At 40.4% G+C, this 24037-nt stretch overlaps 5 non-coding genes across 5 annotated transcripts; all 5 read right to left on the reverse strand.

Moving 5' to 3' along the window:
* Positions 1-5443: 5443 nt before the first annotated feature.
* Positions 5444-5529, reverse strand: TRNAR-UCU (transfer RNA arginine (anticodon UCU)). Its single transcript is given in 2 exon segments — positions 5444-5479; positions 5493-5529. It is a non-coding gene; the product is annotated as a tRNA-Arg (tRNA).
* Positions 5530-7265: 1736 nt separating this feature from the next.
* Positions 7266-7351, reverse strand: TRNAR-UCU (transfer RNA arginine (anticodon UCU)). Its single transcript is given in 2 exon segments — positions 7266-7301; positions 7315-7351. It is a non-coding gene; the product is annotated as a tRNA-Arg (tRNA).
* Positions 7352-14817: 7466 nt separating this feature from the next.
* On the reverse strand, positions 14818-14903 carry TRNAR-UCU (transfer RNA arginine (anticodon UCU)). Its single transcript is given in 2 exon segments — positions 14818-14853; positions 14867-14903. It is a non-coding gene; the product is annotated as a tRNA-Arg (tRNA).
* Positions 14904-16641: 1738 nt separating this feature from the next.
* TRNAR-UCU (transfer RNA arginine (anticodon UCU)) lies at positions 16642-16727 on the reverse strand. The gene is given in 2 exon segments: positions 16642-16677; positions 16691-16727. It is a non-coding gene; the product is annotated as a tRNA-Arg (tRNA).
* A 3562-nt stretch (positions 16728-20289) lies between these two features.
* On the reverse strand, positions 20290-20375 carry TRNAR-UCU (transfer RNA arginine (anticodon UCU)). The gene is given in 2 exon segments: positions 20290-20325; positions 20339-20375. It is a non-coding gene; the product is annotated as a tRNA-Arg (tRNA).
* Between the last annotated feature and the right edge of the window lie 3662 nt (positions 20376-24037).

A 24037-nucleotide genomic window follows, 5' to 3' on the forward strand; every position in this document is an offset into this window, starting at 1 on the left:
CTTGAACCATGGCAGGAAGTGCTGTTTGAGAAAATCCACATACATTATGGAGTTCATCTTTAGCGCCTTCAGGGATCCTAAAGGGGCCGACAATCTCTCTCCCCATGATTCCAGCCCAAAACATTACTCCACCTCCTCCTTGTTGGCGCTGTAGCCGTGTTTGCGTGGGGTGTCCATCAACCAGCCATCCTCCACTCCATCCATCTGGACCATCGAGCGCTGCACGGCACTCATCCGTGAACAAAACAGTTTTGAAATCAGTCTTCATGTAATGTTTGGCCCACTGGAGCCGTTTCTGCTTGTGTGAAGTGGATAGAGGAGGTCGACAGGATGGCGTATGCACAGCTGCAAACCTCTGAAGGACCCTGCATCTTGTTGTTCGGGGGACGTTGGAGGCACCAGCAGCTTCAAAAACTTGTCTGCTGCTATGACAAGGCTTTTTTGCCGCTGCTCTTTCAACCTGACGTAATTGCCTGTAGGAAAGAGTCCTCAATTTGCCCTTATCAGCACGCACACGTGTGTACTGTGAATCAGCTACATACTTCTTGATTGCCAAGACACTTCATCTTGATCATCGCACAATGTTGATTGTAGTCATGCCTTGACCTAAACACTCCACAATTTGTTGCTTCTCAGCAGCCGACACATCCTTTTTCTTTCCCATTTTGGCAGAAAATGTAGGCTGCTTAATAATGTGAGACAGCCTTCTTAAGTAGTCTTGCCTTTCATTGGACACACCTGCCAAACTAATTAGCACAGGTGTCTGCAATTGCTTACAGTGATATAAAGAGCCCTGACACACATCACCATCAATGAGTTTAACTGACAAACAAACAAATTCTTCCCTTATCACTCCTAAACACTTTTTGCATAATAATTTGGAACACAGTGTACATGTGCTTTTCCACAAAACACCAGTGGTTCACGTAGTGAATCTTACAGTTCTAACTTGCCAACCGTGGTCTGTATGGAGTTGTTCAATAAAGGGCCCAAAATTAAGATAACATAGATGGGAGAGGTCTCTATGAATAGGAATTCCTAAGTATGTGATACCCTGTGAGGGCCAGGCAAAGGGAAAGTTGGACTGGATGGAATCCTATATGGATTTGGGGAGGGAGACATTGAGGGCCTCAGACTTCGCTGCATTGATTTTAAAATTTGACCATGTAACAAAGTGATCTATTTCAGCCATAAGAGCATGGATGGATATATGTGATTGAGTGATATATACTAGGACATTATCAGCAAATAGAGAGCACTTGTACTCGGTGCCTCCCACCTCAATCCACCTAATATTGGGGTTATGGCGAATTGATGAGAGCAGGTGCTCCCTCACTAGGATGTATAAGAGAGGGGACAGAGAACATCCCTGCCTTGTCCCATTCGTGATTGTGAAAGGTGATGAAAATGTTCTGACGCGCCCCATGGGCCTTGGGACACCCGGAGCCGGACCCTTTTTGGTGGATGCTGGTGGTTGTAGTCTCCGTGGCGGCGACCCGGTTCCGTGGCTCAGGGCGGTCAAACCAGTGGCGGAACTATTTATGTGGTTTTGATGTTTAAATGTCCGACTACGCCACCCGTGGATTGCGGTCAGAGTGAACCGCCGCTCCAGGGCAGACCGCTGAGGCTGGTGTTGTGGGTGCAGCAGAGCGTAGCATAACTCCCCACGGGAGGAGTATAGCCTCAGGGCAGTGTAACGACACGGAGTCAGTGATGCAGTCCAGGGCCTTTACTCACAGTTCTTATTATCCAGACCACGTCTGCAGGTAACGGCTGCCCACGTCGTACTGTGCTCACCAGGTGAGGGGCTCAGACAACTCCCAGATAACGTTGGAGCGCTTCACAGGACCCCCTTTGTGTGTCCTTTGTCTGGCCTTTCTTACCAACCCATCTGTCCGGCTGCCTCGGGCCTCCTCTTGGTAAACTTGGCACCAGTTTCCCTGACCCTATGTGGTGCCTTCCTAGCGGGTGTAGCGAGGGGCTGCGCCACATAAAATGTCACAGCCTCCTGTTTCTAGCTGAGGGTCGTTTCCTGCCTCCACTAGTTTCGGGGACCGGTCTCCCCCTTTGGCCTGACACCTCCACGCAGGTGGATTCGGGTGTGCGGTGGCGACTCGCCCGTCCGCACCCCTGGGATCCCTTCATTACTCGTTCCTGGAGCCTTCTCCGCTCCTCTTCCTTCCTTCTCCCTCTTTCAGGCCTGGGCCTCTGTTACTAGGCCCGCCTCCGGAGCAGAGCTCATGCAGAGCCCCTGCTCCCTGCCACTTCTGCTCAGACTTCTCTGCACTGAACTAAGATGGTGCCCACCTTTTATACTCCCTTCTCAATGCACCCAGGAACTGCTTCCTCCCTGCTCCTGCACTACAGGGTTCCCCTTCCTCAGTGTTCCCTCCCCCCACTCCAGCCAGGGACAGGGACTGTCGTGCCCATCTCAGGGGCATATTGGTCGCCCTGCCCCACGGCAATGTGGTGTAATGCATGCAGGTGTCGGGTCCTTATCCACACTACATCCTTACCTGAGAGTGAGATATCACACCTCTGGGTGAGGTGCAATACCTCTGTAGCAACCGAGCCCTCAGGGTGCTACAGTTCCATTTATCTTCAGCCTAGGTGACGTATTGCGATACAGGGCCGTGATTTTGGCTATAAAAGGGTCCCATAGACCCCAACCCCAAGCTTTTTAAGAGAATCATATATGGCGTGCCAGGAGACTCTATGGAATGCTTTCTCAGCATCCAACGAGAGTATCTAATTACAAATTTTTAACTGCATCTAGCCCAGGAAATACTTTGTGCCTAGTAGCAGTGTCTGCTAGTCAGCGGATTATCCCGGCTGTTAAGCAAGCTACACCACCTGTAGTTTGGACACTTAATTTTTTCAAAGGAAATGCTTCGGGACCACGGGATACTCAGTGAAGAGCATCAGGAGGCACCCCAAGGCATAGGGGCTGGGACTGGCAGTAGGATGCCTTGCGGTGGACAGCCGAGCTTGATCCTTATAAAAGCTTTTTAACTGCAGCAGCTTTAGTGGACGCTACTGGAGCTGGAATTACGCGGCTGCTGGCATGAGACTTGCCCTCCAATAGATCCTTGTAAATGGATTTAAAGTGTATTCATTCAAATTAGAGACAATTTAAATTAAAAAGCTTAGAGCTGCCTCCACCACAGGGGGGTTCGCTCGACCCACCAGCGGACAGGCACCAGTATTGGGAGAAGGGGGCTGGCCGTCAGGGTTCACCGCGGCTCTGGCACAAACCCGGCGACACGGAGGTGGCACGGGCAGGAGCGGACTGAACGTGTCGGCTTCTCACTTCTTGGATTTTAGAAGGGCATGACATGCCTATATCTGTGTCTCCCCCTCCTTTTACTCCTCCACCTCTTTTCTTTTCGCATGACTATATGTACTTGTCACTTTTCCATGTGTTAGTTGTGTCTTCTGAGCAGTTTGTCAGCTTTTGGACACCTTTGAAGGTGTTTTCTATGTGTTTTTGTTTGCCTGCCATTGGTTTTAACGTTGTGTTCGAAGGTGTTCGACGAACCGAACTCGAACACTACGGGGGTGGCTCAACACTATTTCTAACATCAACTGTGACAAAGTAGTAACATCACGCGAACAACAAAATATGACTCTGGTGGGACTCGAACCCACAACCTTTGAATCACATCAATTGGCTAGAAGTCCAATGCGCTATGCATTGCGCCACAGAGACACAAGTCTCCTGAATAAGGTGCGTGTTCTGCCATGTCTAGACAATCCATTTTTTCCTGATGGTGACTGGATAGCAGTAAGATTCCTGTTCTCTTTGAAACTTTGCCTTAGTCTTCTTATATGTAAAAGTAAAACTGGACAGCAAGAAAATGCATATGCTGTAAAAACAAAGATCTATTTCATATTAATACTCACTACAAGCGTTTTTTAGTCTTACATGCTAGCAGTTCATTTTAAAGTACTAACAGAGTTCCCTGTTGCTAAAGTGTGGCATGGAAATGTATGCAATTCCAAGAAAGGAGTAGGTTTTGTTGGTTTTAACTCTCAAGTTTTGATCTTTATTACTTTCTACAACTTCAATACAGTAGCCACTGGCCCTCTGGAACTTAAGCCAAGAAAAATGGTTTGGAACATAAGTGTTCTTGTATGCTAATGAACTACTGGATTGGGAAGGATAGGCATCAATAAAAAAGAAATTATTTAGCCATTTGAGAAGATTATCAGATAACATGTGTTTTAGTCCAAATAAATGCTGGGAAATTTTCTGAAGTGCTCCTGCTATATATCCTGATTTCAGCAGGCACCTATACTTTTCTCTAGACGTTTTTCCTTTCCTCATTGTTTCCTTTTGCAGTTTTTCTAAGTATACCTAGGACTGTACTTCTAATGGCCAAAAGTTTTCAGACTGATACAAAATTTGGTTTTCACAAAGTTTACTGCTTCAGCTTTTCTAGTGGTAATTTGTGTAAACTCTAGATTATAATGAATAGAGATCAAATGAATTGCCAAAATTTGCAAACTCATTTCTTGCCATGAAAATTAACCTAATCGCAAAATCTAATTTCCACTGAATTTCAGCTCTTCAAAAAATGACCTGCTTACATGATTTCAGTGATCTCGTCAGCTCAGGAGAAAGTGTTCATGAGGACAAGGCAGCTGTTTTCACTCTGTTCTTATCTTTGACCTTTTTGGCAACTTTTTAGCAAAAAAAAGTCCACGTTTTGCGTAATGGCACAATATTTATGCCAAAAAGTCATGCACACATATAATCACTCTACGGATGGACTGGAGTATGCTTGCCAAAATTTAGCATTTTTTTTAAGTTATAGTTGACAAATCAGCCAAAAATATCTAGAAACCCCAAATCCAACCCACAATAGAGATCATAAAGAAATATCAGGCAAACACATACAAAAAAGACTTTTAAAAAGGCTCAAGTTGAAAAAAGAATCTGGGACTACTGAAAACAGCTAACAGAATATCAAACACTAGACCAAAAATAGGCAATAACAAACTGTGCCCTATCTGCTATCCTTTGGAACATTGAGCCGTTAGTAGCTGCTCCCTCTACGTTGTTTGTTGAGCTAAAATCTAAATGTGACTTCCAATTTGTAAGTTCAGCAATTCTAAACCATAACCTCAGCTAGTTCGCTCTGATAGAGACATCAGAAAATAAACCTCAGCATTAAAGAGTTCATGTCATTTCTCTTTCAGGTACTGGTAACATTCATAAATCAAGAATTTCTAAACCGGATGCAAAAAGAGTCATATTAAAAGTCAACAAAATTAAGTTGTCCTATTAGTCTTCAGCAGCAAGTAGGCCCTAGTGAAGTTTTAGTCCTAGATCAATGCTCTGAACTTTGAAATAAAGCCCACATCTGATATTTTTCTTTTTTATTTTATTTTTCTAACATCAACTGAGACAAAGTAGTAATATCACGCGAACAACAAAATATGACTCTGGTGGGACTTGAACCCACAACCTTTGAATCACATCAATTGGCTAGAAGTCCAATGTGCTATCCATTGCGCCACAGAGCCACAAGTCTCCTGATTAAGGTGGGTGTTCTGCCATGTCTAGACAATCCATTTTTTCCTGATGGTGACTGGATAGCAGTAAGATTCCTGTTCTCTTTGAAACTTTGCCTTAGTCTTCTTATTAGTAAAAGTAAAACTGGAGAGCAAGAAAATGCATATGCTGTAAAAAAGAAAGATCTATTTCATATTAATACTCACTACATGCGTTTTTTAGTCTTACATGCTAGCAGTTCATTTTAAAGTACTAACAGAGTTCCCTGTTGCTAAAGTGTGGCATGGAAATGTATGCAATTCCAAGAAAGGAGTAGGTTTTGTTGGTTTTAACTCTCAAGTTTTGATCTTTATTACTTTCTACAACTTCAATACAGTAGCCACTGGCCCTCTGGAACTTAAGCCAAGAAAAATGGTTTGGAACATAAGTGTTCTTGTATGGTAATGAACTACTGGATTGGGAAGGATAGGCGTCAATAAAAAAGAAATTATTTAGCCATTTGAGAAGATTATCAGATAACATGTGTTTTAGTCCAAATAAATGCTGGGAAATTTTCTGAAGTGCTCCTGCTATATATCCTGATTTCAGCAGGCACCTATACTTTTCTCTAGACGTTTTTCCTTTCCTCATTGTTTCCTTTTGCAGTTTTTCTAAGTATACCTAGGACTGTACTTTTAATGGCCAAAAGTTTTCAGACTGATACAAAATTTGGTTTTCACAAAGTTTACTGCTTCAGCTTTTTTAGTGGTAATTTGTGTAAACTCTAGATTATAATGAATAAAGATCAAATGAATTGCCAAAATGTGCAAACTCATTTCTTGCCATGAAAATTAACCTAATCGCAAAATCTAATTTCCACTGAATTTCAGCTCTTCAAAAAATGACCTGCTTACATGATTTCAGTGATCTCGTCAGCTCAGGAGAAAGTGTTCATGAGGACAAGGCAGCTGTTTTCACTCTGTTCTTATCTTTGACCTTTTTGGCAACTTTTTAGCAAAAAAAAGTCCACGTTTTGCGTAATGGCACAATATTTATGCCAAAAAGTCATGCACACATATAATCACTCTACGGATGGACTGGAGTATGCTTGCCCAAATTTAGCATTTTTTTTAAGTTATAGTTGACAAATCAGACAAAAATATCTAGAAACCCCAAATCCAACCCACAATAGAGATCATAAAGAAATATCAGGCAAACACATACAAAAAAGACTTTTAAAAAGGCTCAAGTTGAAAAAAGAATCTGGGACTACTGAAAACAGCTAACAGAATATCAAACACTAGACCAAAAATAGGCAATAACAAACTGTGCCCTATCTGCTATCCTTTGGAACATTGAGCCGTTTGTAGCTGCTCCCTCTACGTTGTTTGTTGAGCTAAAATCTAAATGTGACTTCCAATTTGTAAGTTCAGCAATTCTAAACCATAACCTCAGCTAGTTCGCTCTGATAGAGACATCAGAAAATAAACCTCAGCATTAAAGAGTTCATGTCATTTCTCTTTCAGGTACTGGTAACATTCATAAATCAAGAATTTCTAAACTGGATGCAAAAAGAGTCATATTAAAAGTCAACAAAATTAAGTTGTCCTATTAGTCTTCAGCAGCAAGTAGGCCCTAATGAAGTTTTAGTCCTAGAACAATGCTCTGAACGTTGATATGAAACCCAGATCTGATATTTTTCTTTTTTTTATTCATTTTTCTAACATAAACTGAGACAAAGCAGTAATATCACGCGAACAACAAAATAAGACTCTGGTGGGACTCGAACCCACAACCTTTGAATCACATCAATTAGCTAGAAGTCCAATGCGCTATCCATTGCGCCACAGAGCCACAAGTCTCCTGATAAATGTGGGTGTTCTGCCATGGCTAGACAATCCATTTTTTCCTGATGGTGACTGGATAGCAGTAAGATTTCTGTTCTCTTTGAAACTTTGCCTTAGTCTTCTTATTAGTAAAAGTAAAACTGGACAGCAAGAAAATGCATATGCTGTAAAAAAGAAAGATCTATTTCATATTAATACTCACTACATGCGTTTTTTAGTCTTACATGCTAGCAGTTCATTTTAAAGTACTAACAGAGTTCCCTGTTGCTAAAGTGTGGCATGGAAATGTATGCAATTCCAAGAAAGGAGTAGCTTTTGTTGGTTTTAACTCTCAAGTTTTGATCTTTATTACTTTCTGCAACTTCAATACAGTAGCCACTGGCCCTCTGGAACTTAAGCCAAGCAAAATGGTTTGGAACATAAGTGTTCTTGTATGCTAATGAACTACTGGATTGGGAAGGATAGGCGTCAATAAAAAAGAAATTATTTAGCCATTTGAGAAGATTATCAGATAACATGTGTTTTAGTCCAAATAAATGCTGGGAAATTTTCTGAAGTGCTCCTGCTATATATCCTGATTTCAGCAGGCACCTATACTTTTCTCTAGACGTTTTTCCTTTCCTCATTGTTTCCTTTTGCAGTTTTTCTAAGTATACCTAGGACTGTACTTCTAATGGCCAAAAGTTTTCAGACTGATACAAAATTTGGTTTTCACAAAGTTTACTGCTTCAGCTTTTTTAGTGGTAATTTGTGTAAACTCTAGATTATAATGAATAAAGATCAAATGAATTGCCAAAATGTGCAAACTCATTTCTTGCCATGAAAATTAACCTAATCGCAAAATCTAATTTCCACTGAATTTCAGCTCTTCAAAAAATGACCTGCTTACATGATTTCAGTGATCTCGTCAGCTCAGGAGAAAGTGTTCATGAGGACAAGGCAGCTGTTTTCACTCTGTTCTTATCTTTGACCTTTTTGGCAACTTTTTAGCAAAAAAAAGTCCACGTTTTGCGTAATGGCACAATATTTATGCCAAAAAGTCATGCACACATATAATCACTCTACGGATGGACTGGAGTATGCTTGCCCAAATTTAGCATTTTTTTTAAGTTATAGTTGACAAATCAGCCAAAAATATCTAGAAACCCCAAATCCAACCCACAATAGAGATCATAAAGAAATATCAGGCAAACACATACAAAAAAGACTTTTAAAAAGGCTCAAGTTGAAAAAAGAATCTGGGACTACTGAAAACAGCTAACAGAATATCAAACAGTAGACCAAAAATAGGCAATAACAAACTGTGCCCTATCTGCTATCCTTTGGAACATTGAGCCGTTAGTAGCTGCTCCCTCTACGTTGTTTGTTGAGCTAAAATCTAAATGTGACTTCCAATTTGTAAGTTCAGCAATTCTAAACCATAACCTCAGCTAGTTCGCTCTGATAGAGACATCAGAAAATAAACCTCAGCATTAAAGAGTTCATGTCATTTCTCTTTCAGGTACTGGTAACTAGAGATGAGCGGTGTTCGACTAGAACTGTTCGCCAATCTCAAATTCGAGCTGTTTTGGGCGGTGTTCGAGTTGTTCGACGAACCCGAACGATTTGCAAAAAATTCGGCTGTTCGAGGTTATGTTCGATAACTGTTCGTGCACCAAAAGCGTGTCCTGCATGTCTGACGCTATTTAGAGCACCAATCATGCAGGGATTGTCTGCCACTCACTGTAATGCCACAGCCATGGTGGTTGTGGCATTACAGTGATTGCCCAAATCGATGGGAACAGTGCCAACAGTGAAACATGAAAAGCCGGCAATTCAGCAGCGGCATACACCTGTACCCGACAATTTAGAACCAAAAGAATAGAGCTTCACACATAGATTAGATAGATATAAACATGTCAGCCACATATATATGAAGTACAGTGACAGTGTTGCTTACTGTACTTGTCATTTAGCGTAAAGGATTTATCAAAAAAAATAATAGTGTTTTCATGCACCGTCTCTTTAAAAAAGCCGGCCGGCAATTCAGCAGCGGTACCCGACAATTTATAACAGACAGAATAGAGCTTCACACATAGATTAGATAGATAGAAACATGTCAGCCACATATATACGAAGTACAGTGACAGTGTTGCTTACTGTAATTGTCATTTAGCGTAAAGGATTTATCAAAAAAAATAATAGTGTTTTCATGCACTGTCTCTTTAAAAAAGCCGGCCGGCAATTCAGCAGTGGTACCCGACAATTTATAACAGACAGAATAGAGCTTCACACATAGATTAGATAGATAGAAACATGTCAGTCACATATATATGAAGTACAGTGATAGTGTTGGTTACTGTACTTGTCATTTAGTATTAAAATAAAGGATTTATTATTAAAAAAAATTGGCGTGGGGTTCCCCTTAATTTTAGGCTCTAGCGGAGGTTAAGCAGACGGCTGGGGCAGATGTTTGAAGCCTGGGAAGGGGGTAATACCCACGGAGCTTCCCAGGCTACTAATATCAGCCCCCAGCTGAATACATAGCCTTTACTAGCTATTAAAATGGGGGACCCCCCAAAAAAATGACGTGGGGTCCCCCCTAATTTAATAGCTAGCAAAGGCTAGGCAGACAGCTGGGGGCTGATATTAATAGCCCAGGAAGGGAGCCATGAATATTGGCCCCCTCCCAGGCTAGAAACACCAGCCGTCAGCCGCCCCAGAAATGGCGCATTCATAGGATGCGCCAATTCTGGCACTTAGCCTCGCTCTTCCACGCTGCCCTGGTGCGGTGGCAGGGGGTAATAGGGTTGGGGTTGATGTCAGCTTATAATGCCAGCTAACATCAAGCCCAGGTTAGTAATGGAGAGGCGTCTATAAGACACCCCCATTACTAACCCCATAGTCAAAGTTAAAAAAAACACAAACACCCAGAATAAAGTCCTTTAATTGAAATAAAGACACAATCCTTTATTGTTCTAAATTAAACCATACTTACCATCACGCCCATTCCAGCTGAAGCCAACGATCTCCTGCAATAAAAGAAAAATAATAAAGCAACCTCATCCTTACCTTTCCATGGTTCCCACGACAGCTTCAGCTCTGCTACATCGAGATGACAGGCTGGACCGCAGCAGAACGCTGCCATCCAGCCTGTCATCCCGCAGACACTGAGAAGCGCAGGCTTGCTTGCGCTGCTCAGCGTCTCTCTGTGACGACATCCAGATGAGCCGAGTTCATGTCCAATGAACTCGGCTCACCTCATGCACGTCACTGACAGCGTGGGAAAATTCTCACGCTGAAGCGGTGAGTGCAGGAGAATTCTCCCACGCTGTCAGTGACGTGCATAAGGTGAGCTCATGTCCAATGAACTCAGCTCACCTCCTGCACGTCACTGACAGCGTGGGAGAATTCTCCTGCACTCAGCGCTTCAGTGTGAGAATTCTCCCACGCTGAAGCGCTGAGTGCAGGAGAATTTTCCCATGCTGTCAGTGACGTGCATGAGGTGAGCCGAGTTCATTGGACATTAACTCGGCTCATCTGGATGCCCTCACAGAGAGACACTGTGGAGCGCAAGCAAGCCTGCGCTTCTCAGTGTCTGCGGGATGACAGGCTGGATGGCAGCGTTCTGCTGCGGTCCAGCCTGTCATCTCGAAGTAGCAGAGCTGAAGCTGTCATGGGAACCATGGAAAGGTAAGGATGATGTTGCTTTATTATTTTTCTTTTATTTCAGGAGATCGTTGGCTTCAGCTGGAATGGGCGTGATGGTAAGTATGGTTTAATTTAGAACAATAAAGAATTGTGTGTTTATTTCAATTAAAGGACTTTTTTCTGGGTGTTGTGTTTTTTTTAAATACTTTACTAGAAATTCATGGTGGTCATGTCTAATATTGGCGTGACCCCATGAATTTCGGGCTTAGGGCCAGCTGATAATGCCAAGCTGGCCCTAACCCCTTTATTACCCAGAGAGCCACCGCATCAGGGCCCTGGATGAGTTGGGTACAGCGCCAGAAGATGGCGCTTCTATGAACGCGCCATTTTCCAGGTTGGCTGCGGACTGCAATTTGCAGCGGGGGTGGCCCAGAAAGCTTGGGCCTCCCTGCGCTGCGGATTCCAGCCCCCAGCTGCATAGTTGTACCTGGCTGGACACAAAAACAGGGCGAAGCCCCACGTCAATTTTCTTTAAATTATTTCATGAAATAATTAAGAAAAAAAGGGCTTCCCTATATTGTTGTGTCCGGCCAGGTACAAATAGGCAGCTGGTGGTTGGGGGCAGCCCGTTCCTGCCTGCTGTACCTGGCTGGACACAAATATAGTGCGAAGCCCCACGTCAATTTTTTTTAAATTATTTCATGAATTTCCTGAAATAATTTAAAAAAATTGAAGTGGGGCTTCGCACTATATTTGTGTCCAGCCAGGTACAGCAGGCAGGAACGGGCTGCCCCCATCCACCTGCTGCCTATTTGTACCTGGCCGGACACAACAATATAGGGAAGCCCTTTTTTTCTTAATTATTTCATGAATTTCATGAAATAATTAAAAAAAATTGAAGTGGGGCTTCGCACTATATTTGTGTCCAGCCAGGTACAGCAGGCAGGAACGGGCTGCCCCCAACCACCAGCTGCCTATTTGTACCTGGCCGGACACAACAATATAGGGAAGGCCTTTTTTTCTTAATTATTTCATGAATTTCATGAAATAATTAAAAAAAAAGTACGTGGGGCTTCGCCCTATTTTTGTGTCCAGCCAGGTACAACTAGGCAGCTGGGGGCTGGAATCTGCAGCGCAGGGAGGCCCAAGCTTTCTGGGCCCCCCCCCGCTACAAAATGCAGTCCGCAGCCACCCCGGAAAATGGCGCGTTCATAGAAGCGCCATCTTCTGGCGCTGTACCCAACTCATCCAGGGCCCTGGTGCGGTGGCTTACTGGGTAATAAAGGGGTTAGGGCCAGCTTGGTATTATCAGCTGGCCCCAAGCCCAAAATTCATGGGGTCACGCCAGTATTAGACATGACCGCCATGAATTTCTAGTAAAGTATTTAAAAAAAACACAACACCCAGAATAAAGTCCTTTAATTGAAATAAACACACAATTCTTTATTGTTCTAAATTAAACCATACTTACCATCACGCCCATTCCAGCTGAAGCCAACGATCTCCTGCAATAAAAGAAAAATAATAAACCAACCTCATCCTTACCTTTCCATGGTTCCCACGACAGCTTCAGCTCTGCTACATCGAGATGACTGGCTGGACCGCAGCAGAACGCTGCCATCCAGTCTGTCATCCCGCAGACACTGAGAAGCGCAGGCATGCTTGCGCTCCTCACTGTCTCGCTGTGACGGCATCCAGATGAGCCGAGGTCATGTCCAATGAACTCGGCTCACCTCATGCACGTCACTGACAGCGTGGGAAAATTCTCACGCTGAAGTGCTGAGTGCAGGAGAATTCTCCCACGCTGTCAGTGATGTGCATGAGGTGAGCTCATGTCCAATGAACTCAGCTCACCTCCTGCACGTCACTGACAGCGTGGGAAAATTCTCCTGCAATCAGCGCTTCAGCGTGAGAATTTTCCCACGCTGTCAGTGACGTGCATGAGGTGAGCCGAGTTCATTGGACATGAACTCGGCTCATCTGGATGTCGTCACAGAGAGACGCTGAGCAGCGCAAGCAAGCCTGCGCTTCTCAGTGTCTGCGGGATGACAGGCTGGATGGCAGCGTTCTGCTGCGGTCCAGCCTGTCATCTCGATGTAGCAGAGCTGAAGCTGTCGTGGCAACCATGGAAAGGTAAGGATGAGGTTGCTTTATTATTTTTCTTTTATTGCAGGAGATCGTTGGCTTCAGCTGGAATGGGCGTGATGGTAAGTATGGTTTAATTTAGAACAATAAAGGATTGTGTCTTTATTTCAATTAAAGGACTTTATTCTGAGTGTTTGTGTTTTTTTTAACTTTGACTATGGGGTTAGTAATGGGGGTGTCTTATAGACGCCTCTCCATTACTAACCTGGGCTTGATGTCAGCTGGCATTATAAGCTGACATCAACCCCAACCCTATTACCCCCTGCCACCGCACCAGGGCAGCGTGGAAGAGCGAGGCTAAGTGCCAGAATTGGCGCATCCTATGAATGCGCCATTTCTGGGGCGGCTGACGGCTGGTGTTTCTAGCCTGGGAGGGGGCCAATATTCATGGCTCCCTTCCTGGGCTATTAATATCAGCCCCCAGCTGTCTGCCTAGCCTTTGCTAGCTATTAAATTAGGGGGGACCCCACGTCATTTTTTTTGGGGGGTCCCCCATTTTAATAGCTAGTAAAGGCTATGTATTCAGCTGGGGGCTGATATTAGTAGCCTGGGAAGCTCCATGGGTTTTACCCCCTTCCCAGGCTTCAAACATCTGCCCCAGCCGTCTGCTTAACCTCCGCTAGAGCCTAAAATTAAGGGGAACCCCACGCCAATTTTTTTAATAATAAATCCTTATTTTAATACTAAATGACAAGTACAGTAACCAACACTATCACTGTACTTCATATATATGTGACTGACATGTTTCTATCTATCTAATCTATGTGTGATGCTCTATCTTTCTGTTCTAAATTGTCGGGTACCGCTGCTGAATTGCCGGCCGGCTTTTTTAAAGAGACAGTGCATGAAAACACTATTATTTTTTTAAATAAATCCTTTACACTAAATGACAAGTACAGTAAGCAACACTATCACTGTACTTATTATATATGTGACTGACATGTTTCTATCTATCTAATCTATGTGTGAAGCTCTATTCTTTCTGTTCTAAATTGTCGGGTACAGATGCTGAATTGCCGGCCGGCTTTCTTAAAGAGACGGTGCATGAAAACACTAATATTTTTTTTAATAAATCCTTTACACTAAATGACAAGTGCAGTAACCAACACTGTCACTGTGCTTCTTATATGTGTGACTGACATGTTTCTATCTATCTAATCTATGTGTGAGGCTCTATTCCTTCTTGTCTAAATTGTCGGGTACCGGTGTATGCCGCTGCTGAATTTGCCGGCCGGCTTTTTTAAAGAGAGTGTCTTCTGAGCAGTTTGTCAGCTTTTGGACACCTTTGCAGGTGTTTTCTATGTGTTTCTATGTGTTTTTGTTTGCCTGCCATTGGTTTTAACGGTGTTCGACGGTGTTCTAAGGTGTTCGACGAACAGTTCGACGAACAGTTCCTCGAACATCCCGGTGTTCGACGAACCGAACCGAACCCGAACACTACGGGGGTGGCTCAACACTACTGGTAACATTCATAAATCAAGAATTTCTAAACTGGATGCAAAAAGAGTCATATTAAAAGTCAACAAAATTAAGTTGTCCTATTAGTCTTCAGCAGCAAGTAGGCCCTAGAGAAGTTTTAGTCCTAGAACAATGCTCTGAACTTTGAAATAAAGCCCACATCTGATATTTTTCTTTTTTTTTTTCATTTTTCTAACATCAACTGAGACAAAGTAGTAATATCACGCGAACAACAAAATAGGACTCTGGTGGGACTCGAACCCACAACCTTTGAATCACATCAATTGGCTAGAAGTCCAATGCGCTATCCATTGCGCCACAGAGTCACAAGTCTCCTGATTAAGGTGGGTGTTCTGCCATGTCTAGACAATCCTTTTTTTCCTGATGGTGACTGGATAGCAGTAAGATTCCTGTTCTCTTTGAAACTTTGCCTTAGTCTTCTTATATGTAAAAGTAAAACTGGCCAGCAAGAAAATGCATATGCTGTAAAAAAGAAAGATCTATTTCATATTAATACTCACTACATGCGTTTTTTAGTCTTACATGCTAGCAGTTCATTTTAAAGTACTAACAGAGTTCCCTGTTGCTAAAGTGTGGCATGGAAATGTATGCAATACCAAGAAAGGAGTAGCTTTTGTTGGTTTCTAACTCTCAAGTTTTGATCTTTATTACTTTCTACAACTTCAATACAGTAGCCACTGGCCCTCTGGAACTTAAGCCAAGAAAAATGGTTTGGAACATAAGTGTTCTTGTATGCTAATGAACTACTGGATTGGGAAGGATAGGCGTCAATAAAAAAGAAATTATTTAGCCATTTGAGAAGATTATCAGATAAGATGTGTTTTAGTCCAAATAAATGCTGGGAAATTTTCTGATGTGCTCCTGCTATATATCCTGATTTCAGCAGGCACCTATACTTTTCTCTAGATGTTTTTCCTTTCCTCATTGTTTCCTTTTGCAGCTCTTCTAAGTATACCTAGGACTGTACTTCTAATGGCCAAAAGTTTTCAGACTGATACAAAATTTGGTTTTCACAAAGTTTACTGCTTCAGCTTTTTTAGTGGTAATTTGTGTAAACTCTAGATTATAATGAATAGAGATCAAATGAATTGCCAAAATGTGCAAACTCATTTCTTGCCATGAAAATTAACTTAATCGCAAAATCTAATTTCCACTGAATTTCAGCTCTTCAAATAATGACCTGCTTACATGATTTCAGTGATCTCGTCAGCTCAGGAGAAAGTGTTCATGAGGACAAGGCAGCTGTTTTCACTCTGTTCTTATCTTTGACCTTTTTGGCAACTTTTTAGCAAAAAAAAGTCCACGTTTTGCGTAATGGCACAATATTTATGCCAAAAAGTCATGCACACATATAATCACTCTACGGATCGACTGGAGTATGCGTGCCAAAATTTAGCATTTTTTTTAAGTTATAGTTGACAAATCAGCTAAAAATATCTAGAAACCCCAAATCCAACCCACAATAGAGATCATAAAGAAATATCAAGCAAGCACATACAAAAAAGACTTTTAAAAAGGCTCAAGTTGAAAAAAGAATCTGGGACTACTGAAAACAACTAACAGAATATCAAACACTAGACCAAAAATAGGCAATAACAAACTGAGCCCTATCTGCTATCCTTTGGAACATTGAGCCGTTAGTAGCTGCTCCCTCTACGTTGTTTGTTGAGCTAAAATCTAAATGTGACTTCCAATTTGTAAGTTCAGCAATTCTAAACCATAACCTCAGCTAGTTCGCTCTGATAGAGACATCAGAAAATAAAACTCAGCATTAAAGAGTTCATGTCATTTCTCTTTCAGGTACTGGTAACATTCATAAATCAAGAATTTCTAAACTGGATGCAAAAAAAGTCATTTTAAAAGTCAACAAAATTAAGTTGTCCTATTTGTCTTCAGTAGCAAGTAGGCCCTAGTGAAGTTTTAGTCCTAGAACAATGCTCTGAACGTTGATATGAAGCCCAGATCTGATATTTTTCTTTTTTTTTTTTCATTTTTCTAACATCAACTGAGACAAAGTAGTAATATCACACGAACAACAAAATATGACTCTGGTGGGACTTGAACCCCCAACCTTTGAATCACATCAATTGGCTAGAAGTCCAATGCGCTACCCATTGCACCACAGAGCCACAAGTCTCCTGATTAAGGTGGGTGTTTTGCCATGTCTAGACAATCCATTTTTTCCTGATGGTGACCGGACAACAGTAAGATTCCTGTTCTCTTTGAAACTTTGCCTTAGTCTTCTTATATGTAAAAGTAAAACTGGCCAGCAAGAAAATGCATATGCTGTAAAAAAGAAAGATCTATTTCATATTAATACTCACTACATGCGTTTTTTAGTCTTACATGCTAGCAGTTCATTTTAAAGTACTAACAGAGTTCCCTGTTGCTAAAGTGTGGCATGGAAATGTATGCAATACCAAGAAAGGAGTAGCTTTTGTTGGTTTCTAACTCTCAAGTTTTGATCTTTATTACTTTCTACCACTTCAATACAGTAGCCACTGGCCCTCTGGAACTTAAGCCAAGAAAAATGGTTTGGAACATAAGTGTTCTTGTATGCTAATGAACTACTGGATTGGGAAGGATAGGCGTAAAAAAAAAAGAAATTATTTAGCCATTTGAGAAGATTATCAGATAAGATGTGTTTTAGTCCAAATAAATGCTGGGAAATTTTCTGATGTGCTCCTGCTATATATCCTGATTTCAGCAGGCACCTATACTTTTCTCTAGATGTTTTTCCTTTCCTCATTGTTTCCTTTTGCAGTTTTTCTAAGTATACCTAGGACTGTACTTCTAATGGCCAAAAGTTTTCAGACTGATACAAAATTTGGTTTTCACAAAGTTTACTGCTTCAGCTTTTTTAGTGGTAATTTGTGTAAACTCTAGATTATAATGAAAAGAGATCAAATGAATTGCCAAAATGTGCAAACTCATTTCTTGCCATGAAAATTAACTTAATCGCAAAATCAAATTTCCACTGAATTTCAGCTCTTCAAAAAATGACCTGCTTACATGATTTCAGTGATCTCGTCAGCTCAGGAGAAAGTGTTCATGAGGACAAGGCAGCTGTTTTCACTCTGTTCTTATCTTTGACCTTTTTGGCAACTTTTTAGCAAAAAAAAAGTCCACGTTTTGCGTAATGGCACAATATATATGCCCAAAAGTCATGCACACATATAATCACTCTACGGATCGACTGGAGTATGCGTGCCCAAATTTAGCATTTTTTTTAAGTTATAGTTGACAAATCAGCCAAAAATATCTAGAAACCCCAAATCCAACCCACAATAGAGATCATAAAGAAATATCAGGCAAGCACATACAAAAAAGACTTTTAAAAAGGCTCAAGTTGAAAAAAGAATCTGGGACTACTGAAAACAGCTAACAGAATATCAAACACTAGACCAAAAATAGGCAATAACAAACTGAGCCCTATCTGCTATCCTTTGGAACATTGAGCCATTAGTAGCTGCTCCCTCTACGTTGTTTGTTGAGCTAAAATCTAAATGTGACTTCCAATTTGTAAGTTCAGCAATTCTAAACCATAACCTCAGCTAGTTCGCTCTGATAGAGACATCAGAAAATAAACCTCAGCATTAAAGAGTTCATGTCATTTCTCTTTCAGGTACTGGTAACATTCATAAATCAAGAATTTCTAAACTGGATGCAAAAAAAGTCATTTTAAAAGTCAACAAAATTAAGTTGTCCTATTTGTCTTCAGTAGCAAGTAGGCCCTAGTGAAGTTTTAGTCCTAGAACAATGCTCTGAACGTTGATATGAAGCCCAGATCTGATATTTTTCTTTTTTTTTTTTCATTTTTCTAACATCAACTGAGACAAAGTAGTAATATCAAGCGAACAACAAAATATGACTCTGGTGGGACTCGAATCCACAACTTTTGAATCACATCAATTGGCTAGATGTAAAATGGTCGATCTGTTGCACCACAGAGCCACAAGTCTCCTGATTAAGGTGGGTGTTCTGCCATGTCTAGACAATCCATTTTTTCCTGATGGTGACTTGACAACAGTAAGATTCCTGTTCTCTTTGAAAATTTGCCTTAGTCTTCTTATATGTAAAAGTAAAACTGGCCAGCAAGAAAATGCATATGCTGCAAAAAAGAAAGATCTATTTCATATTAATACTCACTACATGCGTTTTTTAGTCTTACATGCTAGCAGTTCATTTTAAAGTACTAACAGAGTTCCCTGTTGCTAAAGTGTGGCATGGAAATGTATGCAATTCCAAGAAAGGAGTAGCTTTTGTTGGTTTTTAACTCTCAAATTTTGATCTTTATTACTTTCTACAACTTCAATACAGTAGCCACTGGCCCTCTGGAACTTAAGCCAAGAAAAATGGTTTGGAACATAAGTGTTCTTGTATGCTAATGAAATACTGGATTGGGAAGGATAGGCGTCAATAAAAAAGAAATTATTTAGCCATTTGAGAAGATTATCAGATAACGTGTTTTAGTCCAAATAAATGCTGGGAAATTTTCTGAAGTGCTCCTGCTATATATCCTGATTTCAGCAGCCACCTATACTTTTCTCTAGACATTTTTCCTTTCCTCATTGTTTCCTTTTGCAGTTTTTCTAAGTATACCTAGGACTGTACTTCTAATGGCCAAAAGTTTTCAGACTGATACAAAATTTGGTTTTCACAAAGTTTACTGCTTCAGCTTTTTTAGTGGTAATTTGTGTAAACTCTAGATTATAATGAATAAAGATCAAATTAATTGCCAACATGTGCAAACTCATTTCTTGCCATGAAAATTAACCTAATCGCAAAATCTAATTTCCACTGAATTTCAGCTCTTCAAAAAATGACCTGCTTACATGATTTCAGTGATCTCGTCAGCTCAGGAGAAAGTGTTCATGAGGACAAGGCAGCTGTTTTCGCTCTGTTCTTATCTTTGACCTTTTTGTCAACTTTTTAGCAAAAAAAAGTCCACGTTTTGCATAATGGCACAATATTTATGCCAAAAAGTCATGCACACATATAATCACTCTACGGATGGACTGGAGTATGCTTGCCCAAATTTAGCATTTTTTTTAAGTTATAGTTGACAAATCAGCCAAAAATATCTAGAAACCCCAAATCCAACCCACAATAGAGATCATAAAGAAATATCAGGCAAACACATACAAAAAAGACTTTTAAAAAGGCTCAAGTTGAAAAAAGAATCTGGGACTACTGAAAACAGCTAACAGAATATCAAACACTAGACCAAAAATAGGCAATAACAAACTGTGCCCTATCTGCTATCCTTTGGAACATTGAGCCATTAGTAGCTGCTCCCTCTACGTTGTTTGTTGAGCTAAAATCTAAATGTGACTTCCAATTTGTAAGTTCAGCAATTCTAAACCATAACCTCAGCTAGTTCGCTCTGATAGAGACATCAGAAAATAAACCTCAGCATTAAAGAGTTCATGTCATTTCTCTTTCAGGTACTGGTAACATTCATAAATCAAGAATTTCTAAACTGGATGCAAAAAAAAGTCATTTTAATAGTCAACAAAAAGAAGTTGTCCTATTAGTCTTCAGTAGCAAGTAGGCCCTAGTGAAGTTTTAGTCCTAGAACAATGCTCTGAATGTTGATATGAAGCCCAGATCTGATATTTTTCTTTTTTTTTTCCCTTTTTTATAACATCATCTGAGACAATGTAGTATTACCACGCGAACAACAAAATATGACTCTGGTGGGACTCAAACCCACAACCTTTGAATCACATCAAATGGCTAGAATTCCAATGCGCTATCCATTGCGCTACAGAGCCACAAGTCTCCTGATTAAGATGCGTGTTCTGCCATGTCTAGACAATCCATTTTTTCCTGATGGTGACTGGATAGCAGTAAGATTACTGTTCTCTTTGAAACTTTGCCTTAGTCTTCTTATTAGTAAAAGTAAAACTGGACAGCAAGAAAATGCATATGCTGTAAAAAAGAAAGATCTATTTCATATTAATACTCAGTACATGCGTTTTTTAGTTTTACATGCTAGCAGTTCATTTTAAATTACTAACAGAGTTCCCTGTTGCTAAAGTGTGGCATGGAAATGTATGCAATTCCAAGAAAGGAGTAGCTTTTGTTGGTTTTTAACTCTCAAGTTTTGATCTTTATTACATTCTACAACTTCAATATAGTAGCCACTGGCCCTCTGGAACTTAAGCCAAGAAAAATGGTTTGGAACATAAGTGTTCTTGTATGCTAATGAACTACTGGATTGGGAAGGATAGGCGTCAATAAAAAAGAAATTATTTAGCCATTTGAGAAGATTATCAGATAACATGTGTTTTAGTCCAAATAAATGCTGGGAAATTTTCTGAAGTGTTCCTGCTATATATCCTGATTTCAGCAGGCACCTACACTTTTCTCTAGACGTTTTTCCTTTCCTCATTGTTTCCTTTTGCAGTTTTTCTAAGTATACCTAGGACTGTACTTCTAATGGCCAAAAGTTTTCAGACTGATACAAAATTTGGTTTTCACAAAGTTTACTGCTTCAGCTTTTTTAGTGGTAATTTGTGTAAACTTTAGATTATAATGAATAGAGATCAAATGAATTGCCAAAATGTGCAAACACATTTCTTGCCATGAAAATTAACTTAATCGCAAAATCTAATTTCCACTGAATTTCAGCTCTTCAAAAATTGACCTGCTTACATGATTTCAGTGATCTCGTCAGCTCAGGAGAAAGTGTTCATGAGGACAAGGCAGCTGTTTTCACTCTGTTCTTATCTTTGACCTTTTGGCAACTTTTTAGCAAAAAAAAGTCCAACGTTTTGAGTAATGGAACAATATTTATGCCAAAAAGTCATGCACACATATAATCACTCTACGGATGGACTGGAGTATGCTTGCCCAAATTTAGCATTTTTTTAAGTTATAGTTGACAAATCAGCCAAAAATATCTAGAAACCCAAAATCCAACCCATAATAGAGATCATAAAGAAATATCAGGCAAACACATACAAAAAAGACTTTTAAAAAGGCTCAAGTTGAAAAAAGAATCTGGGACTGCTGAAAACAGCTAACAGAATATCAAACACTAGTCCAAAAATAGGCAATAACAAACTGTGCACTATCTGCTATCCTTTGGAACATTGAGCCATTAGTAGCTGCTCCCTCTACGTTGTTTGTTGAGCTAAAATCTAAATGTGGCTTCCAATTTGTAAGTTCAGCAATTCTAAACCATAACCTCAGCTAGTTCGCTCTGATAGAGACATCAGAAAATAAACCTCAGCATTAAAGAGTTCATGTCATTTCTCTTTCAGGTACTGGTAACATTCATAAATCAAGAATTTCTAAATTGGATCTAAAAAAAAGTAATTTTAAAAGTCAACAAAATTAAGTTGTCCTATTAGTCTTCAGTAGCAAGTAGGCCCTAGTTTAGTTTTAGTCCTAGAACATTGCTCTGAACGTTGATATGAAGCCCAGATCAGATATTTTTCTTTTTTTTTTTTCATTTTTCTAACATCAACTGAGACAAAGTAGTAATATCACGCGAACAACAAAATATGACTCTGGAGGGACTCGATCCCACAACCTTTGAATCACATCAATTAGCTAGAAGTCCAATGCTCTATCCATTGCGCATCAGAGACACAAGTCTCCTGTTTAAGGTGGGTGTTCTGCCATGTCTAGACAATGCATTTTTTCCTGATGGTGACTGGATAACAGTAAGATTCCTGTTCTCTTTGAAACTTTGCCTTAAATAGTCTTCTTATATGTAAAAGTAAAACTGGCCAGCAAGAAAATGCATATGCTGTAAAAAAGAAAGATCTATTTCATATTAATACTCACTACATGCGTATTTTAGTCTTACATGCTAGCAGTTCATTTTAAAGTACTAACAGAGTTCCCTGTTGCTAAAGTGTGGCATGGAAATGTATGCAATTCCAAGAAAGGAGTAGATTTTGTTGGTTTTTAACTCTCAAGTTTTGATCTTTGTTACTTTCAACAACTTCAATACAGTAGCCACTGGCCCTCTGGAACTTAAGCCAAGAAAAATGGTTTGGAACATAAGTGTTCTTGTATGCTAATGAACTACTGGATTGGGAAGGATAGGCGTCAATAGAAAAGAAATTATTTAGCCATTTGAGAAGATTATCAGATAAATGTGTTTTAGTCCAAATAAATGCTGGTAAATTTTCTGAAGTGTTCCTGCTATATATCCTGATTTCAGCAGGCACCTATACTTTTCTCTAGACGTTTTTCCTTTCCTCATTGTTTCCTTTTGCAGTTTTTCTAAGTATACCTAGGACTGTACTTCTAATGGCCAAAAGTTTTCAGACTGATACAAAATTTGGTTTTCACAAAGTTTACTGCTTCAGCTTTTTTAGTGGTAATTTGTGTAAACTCTAGATTATAATGAATAGAGATCAAATGAATTGCCAAAATGTGCAAACTCATTTCTTGCCATGAAAATTAACTTAATCGCAAAATCTAATTTCCACTGAATTTCAGCTCTTCAAAAAATGACCTGCTTACATGATTTCAGTGATCTCGTCAGCTCATGAGAAAGTGTTCATGAGGACAAGGCAGCTGTTTTCACTCTGTTCTTAACTTTGAACATTTTGGCAACTTTTTAGCAAAAAAAAGTCCACGTTTTGCGTAATTGCACAATATTTATACCAAAAAGTCATGCACACATATAATCACTATACGGATGGACTGGAGTATGCTTGCACAAATTTAGCAATTTTTTTAAGTTATAGTTGACAAATCAGCCAAAAATATCTAGAAACCCCAAATCCAACCCACAATAGAGATCATAAAGAAATATCAGGCAAACACATACAAAAAAGACTTTTAAAAAGGCTCAAGTTGAAAAAAGAATCTGGGACTACTGAAAACAGCTAACAGAATATCAAACACTAGACCAAAATTAGGCAATAACAAACTGTGCCCTATCTGCTATCCTTTGGAACATTGAGCCGTTAGTAGCTGCTCCCTCTACGTTGTTTGTTGAGCTAAAATCTAAATGTGACTTCCAATTTGTAAGTTCAGCAATTCTAAACCATAACCTCAGCTAATTCGCTCTGATAGAGACATCAGAAAATAAACCTCAGCATTAAAGAGTAGTGTTGAGCCACCCCCGTAGTGTTCGAGTTAGGTTCGGTTCGTCGAACACCCGTGTGTTCGTCGAACATCTTCGAACACCGTTAAAACCAATGGCAGGCAAACAAAAACACATAGAAACACGTAGAAAACACCTTCAAAGGTGTCCAAAAGCTGACAAACTGCTCAGAAGACACAACTAACACATGGAAAAGTGACAAGTACATATAGTCATGCGAAAAGAAAAGAGGTGGAGGAGTAAAAGGAGGGGGAGACACAGATATAGGCATGTCATGCCCTTCTAAAATCCAAAAAGTGAGAAGCCGACACGTTCAGTCCGCTCCTGCCCGTGCCACCTCCGTGTCGCCGGGTTTGTGCCAGA

The sequence above is a fragment of the Phyllobates terribilis genome, unplaced genomic scaffold (genome assembly GCF_046119375.1).
Source record: "Phyllobates terribilis strain yellow unplaced genomic scaffold, ASM4611937v1 Scaffold_1__5_contigs__length_1240528914, whole genome shotgun sequence".
NCBI classification, from domain to species: domain Eukaryota; kingdom Metazoa; phylum Chordata; class Amphibia; order Anura; family Dendrobatidae; genus Phyllobates; species Phyllobates terribilis.